This window comes from Zosterops lateralis (assembly GCF_965231275.1).
Source record: "Zosterops lateralis genome assembly, chromosome: Z".
NCBI lineage: Eukaryota > Metazoa > Chordata > Aves > Passeriformes > Zosteropidae > Zosterops > Zosterops lateralis.
The window spans coordinates 78,387,070-78,393,069 of NC_139800.1; positions in this window are offsets into that span (position 1 = coordinate 78,387,070).

Sequence of the window (6,000 nt, forward strand, 5' to 3'; positions counted from 1 at the left end):
CTTCAGCCAGGCACTACTGTTCTGGGGAAGTCCTGCAGAGGCAGTGAGAAGGATGTCTGCATCTCCCATGCTCAATCTGAGTTTCAAGGAGCTCCTATCTGAGCTTTGGTCCCCCAGCCCAGGGCTCATGGGGTACATTCCTAAAGATGCTGCTTTAGGAATGAGCTGCTGTTTGTCTCAGTGGACACTGTCAGGTGGAGGGAGTGTGGGAGCACAATGATTCCAGCATAAATGGGAGAGCATTAAAATTAATGGGGTTTGTTACTGTAATGGGTAGCTCATTAGGGTGAGTGCTAAGCTATGGTGCTCTGGTCCAGAAGCTGCCCTGGCTGAGCCTTCCTGGCACGGGGGCAGGACCTGTCTCAGCCCCAGGTGCCTGTCCTGGCTGTGCTGCTGCTCCTGCTCATCCCTGTCCCAGCTGAGCTGAGGAAATCCTGCAATCTTCCAAGGGTTTGGTGACCACAGGAAGGTCATGGCAGGGCATCCTGGCTTGGTGCAGGACTTGCTGTGTGGACTAAATCCTTTGTACCATCTGACTTTTTTTGGTGCACCCTGTGAGAGAGAGCCCTTGAAGACATAGGCTTCAGCATCTGGCATAATAAAACCCCTTTTTCTCCACTGCTTGATTATTTAGGGGTGAAGTGTTTCTGGATGCAAATGAGAGCATCTCATACTCCTTGTCCTGCATGGAGAAGCTCAAAAGTCACCTGGCCCCCAGGCTCAGCCCCAACAGCAGCAATACACTGACCTGTGCAGGGCTGGTTAGGCTGGCAGCAGCCTGGGCAGTGACTGAATGCTAAGTCACATGCACTGAAGACACTTCAGCAGCAATTCTGATGGCTCTTCAAAAGCAATGGTTCTGGTAGAGTGGCTTTTGATTTGTTCCTGGCCCATATGTCTCTCCTCTTCAGCGTGGTGGTAGAAATTGCTTTATTATGAACTATTTCACTGCAGCAGACTTCTAAAGTTTGGGAATTAGAACCAAATTGCACTGTTGATTGCTTTTCTTTTCCCCCAGATCTTGAATCTTCCGGAGCTGAAGTACATTTTTTATTCTTCCTTCACATGGGCCAGTGTCAGTGATCACCTGCTCGATGTAAAGCAGACCTGAGCGAAGCCGTGCCTCTTTGCAAGGCATTCTCTGTTTTATCTGTACCAGTCCCTCTGATGTCACCTTTTCTCTGACTCTTAGCCTGACCATTTCAAAGTTTTAGAAAAAGAAAAGCCTGGTAATACAGTGCCGTTTTACACAGGTTTGTTATGTTATGTGTCCCTCTGTAAGACAACTCTTGCCTTGAAGATGAGCCTGGCATGTTCCTTGAACACCACAGCTGCTTCATGGACCAGGATCCTTAATGACAACCATGAACTGGATTGCCATCACTGATAATGCCCTTGCTCTGAAAAATCTCATTCCAGCACACCCCACTGGTAATCCCAGTGGAAATGGTTTCTGCTCTTTATTCCCAGCCACTCCATCTCAAAGCAGTAACTCACTTCAAGAGATTCCACTGGCTGCCACACTCTGGATGGGTGAGGACAAGTGTGTTTCCCCAGTCCAACAAGGAAGCTTTCTTATAAAGAATCATGTGCTATTGGTCAGGCATGATTTCTCATGGATGAAAACACATAGCATTTTATTTTGTTTCGCACTTGTTCTCATCCTGTTGTTTTACAGGTGGTCATTACATTCTGACAGAATGACAGAAATGCTGCTCCACTAATCAGACTTATCACAAATGTCCAGCCTCCCCAGCACTGACAATTAGCAAGTGTTCTTCAGAGGAAGGTGATTGTCCAATATGGGAACATCAATAAAGCAATAGGGTGATTAACAAAACACTGAAAACGTATGGATAAATCTGAAGCAGTCTGATCCTGCTCTTCACAAAGCAAGCAAGCAAATAATAAGGTTAGTCAGAGGACAGATTCATCACTGTCATGGAGCCAAATTGGTTTTTATAGGATTGCGTAATTGAAAAGATTCTTGTGGGATGATCTGGCTGGAAGCCAATGAGAAATGACTGAAGGTGTTTGGGAGACTGCAGCTTCTTCACTGTAGCCGGCAGTTATTACTTGGAGCAAGAAAGGTAGTCAATACCCACGTACATCTGTTGTTCGTGCTGCCTGTAAGTCATCCAGTCTCATATGTGCATTTCTTAAAGGGTATTTTTTGGTTTTCTGCTCTGTGGCAGAGGAACAACAGAAAAAAGAGATGCCTTAATGGGAGTTTGCATTGATTCCTGCTTGAGGGGATGGCAGGCTGTGCTGCACAAGCACTGCTGTCCATGAAGAGTGGTTTGGGCTATTTAGGGGGGGTGGTGTTGGTCAGCAATAAGAAAAGGATTACAAGGAAGCCTGGATTAAACTTCTTCCAGGATAAAGCTAACAACAATATCTAAGCATAGTGGAATTTCACAGTGCAATTTTGCCTCTTGTTACTGACTACCTTATGTGATCCTATTTGAGGTATTTTCGGCCCCTGGAGAGCTGGGCATCTTCCCTTAGAGCCTGTTAATTTTCTGCAGATCCTTGTTTCAAAGGTGTTTCTGGATCTAGCCACCTATCTCTGACCAATTCATATATTTCACTCTACAAGATTTCCCAGTTATCTTCCTGGCACAAACAAGAAATTTGATGATATGTAGGCCACATGAGTTGTCTGATCCTAAGCTTTCTCATTCCAGAAAGCAGGGAGGTGATTTCAGGTATCAGCTATTCTTGCTGTTGTCTCTGTCTCAATTTGTTTCTCGCCAAGGGCTGTAAAGTGGGTTGCTATTGTCTTAGGCTGCTGTTGGAAGTATCACTTCCATACCTAATTATGTATGAAATCAGACTGGTTTCTTAGACACTTTGAAGTTTTTACAGGCATGACATAGCGTAAGAATAGTACAGAAATAGACCAATATTTCCCCTTACTTTGATGTTACTAAATGTACATCTAATTACAAAGTGATTAAGACAGAGTCACCACAATACGTCTCTTCTGAACATAGTTTTCAAGCAGTATAAATACTCTTAAATATAAAGCATTTCACAAATAGGAGAGCAGGAGCTGTGAAGTTGGGCTCTCTGTGCAGTCTGAATTTTACACTGAACTTCAAGTTGCCTTTCAGTGAGCGACAGCATTACATAAAACATCAAAGCCTTTCTGTGTGCTGCATGGGAAAAAAGATACACCTGCTTAAAAAAGCAGAATCAATGATGGAAGACATTGCTCAGTTGTCTGTTTCTACAACTTTTCCTAGTCTTTTTTAAAATAATAATTTATTTATAAGTTGTAGGATTAATGCCTGAGCTGCTTTAAAATGAGGACCTGGGGGTGCTCCAAGGTTAACAATCATATATTTTTCATTTTTTTAATGTTCTATTTCAGTTAATAAAAGCTATTGCACCTGGTGATAACAGTTACACAGAACAACAGATAATTGAATAGGTTTAATGGAGCTTTGATTTCAAAATACTTGCCTTGAATGACAATACGCAGAGTTAAATAAATGATGGATGAGCAAGATTAAATTGAACAGAACTCTAATCTGCCTTACATAATATAGGAGACATTAATATAATTCTAAATACCTGTAGTTAAAGGCTATGAATGTCATAGTCAAGGAGAACACGATGCCACTGGCAAACCCTAATTTGTGGTCTGGGCACAGTTTTGCACAAGCAGGAGCCCCTGAGCAAGCTGGATTTGGAAGCTGAATGCCTGAACACATCCACAGGAAAGCACACACCTGTTTAACTCAAAGGTAGCAGCAATTCATGAACATGTGGGTTAATTTTGGCTTAAACCCCAGCTCTTGTTGGGCTCCTCTAGACTTTTGTTTTGCCCTCCAGTCCACCAGGCCCCCAGTGTTACAAGTTGTGTCCTTCATAATGACCACTTTTGGAAGATGGATGAGATTTCTGCAGAAATCCTTAAATAGCCTTTTTTAAGCCCTTCAGGTGTGAAGAGAGCTGCTGGGACAAGGTGCTCTTACCCAGCCACTGATTTAAGCAAAGGCTCTCAGCATCATTTTGGAAATGATGCAAGGTTGGTGAACCTGGCAGTGCTTCAAAACTATTTTTAAGAGACACATGGAGGTCATTCAGGGATTTATAAATCTAAGAAATGTTAGGTAAGGCTTCCTGCTTGTGTACAGCCTGGTCAAGGGAAGAAGCTGATTGCTGCTCTCCTCCAGCAAAGCTCTCTGCAGTGCTGGCTGAAACAATGTCCCACGTTACTCTCATTTTACTTTTCATTTTCATTCTAGGTATTTACATTTTATCTCTGTCAGGAGATACTATAGAAAAACAGGCTGTCTCTTCATATCAAATTTGTTCTTTCCAGTGTTGGACAGTGGGCCAGTGTTCAGTAGGTTCAACTGAAACAATTAGCAGAGTAGCATGGGGTTAGAAAGGGATTTCTCTTATCTAGTGATCCAGAAGAAAATAGTATCAAAATAATAATGTGGTTAATTTAAAAAGTCACAAGTCTGCCCTGAGCTGATTATGCACTGTTAAAAAGTAAAAAGGGATTGAGAAATTGAGTGCAGTTGCTTCCCAACATTTTTCAACAGGAAATACCAAGTGGGCACACAGGAGTGAAGCCAGAAGCGCTGGGGAATGGAGAGCTTTAAAAAGGGAATGGTATTGCCAAGCAACACGTTCATTGTGATCTAAAGCCTAGGGAGAGGCCATGGCTTTATGCATTTGGAGCTGTGTTTGTTCAGAATGTGGAGATGATGCTTGCAGGAAACCTATTTTCTTATTTTTTTTGTCCTGATCCCCCAGACTCTCCATGCATCTCTCTGCAGGAGCATTGTGAACTTTGTGGGATCAGGGAATTACGTATCAACGACTTCTAGTAATTCTCTCTCTTTTAGCATTCCCAGTTTGTATAAGATTGACTTGAATCAGAAAAGAAAGATATCCTATATGTTCATCCTATTGACCCAGTTTTTCCCCTAGACAGAACAGGGCTATCTATTCTCATAAACAGCTGGGACAGTTTCTTTCAGACTCAGATTCAGTTCAGAGACATATTGCTTCTGCTCTGAGTCTTCTGGATCAACAAAAGGACTCTTTTCAGCCACCAGACTAGGATGATAATAAAGTCTCATCAGACAATATCAGGGTCACGGGTTAATAAGACCGTAAATCCCCGGGTAATTTCTCTGAAAGCTGTGGTGAACTCACAGTCTTTGGCAAAAACTGTCAGCTGTATCATTCCAACCTTATTTATCTGAGAAAAGCAGTTATAGGTAATTTGTGAATTGTGCGAAAACATGAACTCATGCATAATAATCTTAATGGAGCTTGTTTACATCTTCTTCTTATGCATAATTAGCAAAACATATGATCTGAGTTGTTCTCCTCGTTTAGAGCCCTGTTTTGGCTGGTTGACACAGCGGAGCTGGTGTTGCCAAGAGCTATAGCGGGTAATGTTTTCTGATAGATTTAGTGTGGGATGTCTGTGCACAGCAGTAGGGTCTGTAAATGTACAACAAAAAGATCAAGGCCATCATAAACAGTAATATCTGCTGCAAACTAGAGCTGCAGGTCCAGCAGTGGCATTTCCTCCATGCCCTGCACAAGAGATTGTCATCAGCTATGTCTCATAGAAAAGCCTAATGCTGAGTGGCTGATCATATCACAGCCTTGAGACTGTGTCTTCTAATTAGATATGCAGAGTGAATAATTTCAGTTCAATTAGGTGTTGCTGGCTGGACAACCAGTGGTGTAATGCATATCTACTCTAAATATTATTATCTGGTTTCATGTCCTTGGTTACTGACTCTTGGGCACTGGAAATTGGTATTTTGGACTGTTTGGGATTTTGTGCTTTTTTCCTGTTTTGGCATTATTTTGCAGCATCCAGCTAAATTAAAACTAGCATTAGGTGCTATTTAACATCTTTCTACAAACTTTATAGGAAAGCAGCATTGTTTACATATGAGTATTTGTATTGGAGGTTAGGATCACTCTTTTCATTTTCTTTCCCCCAGGGAATTTTCT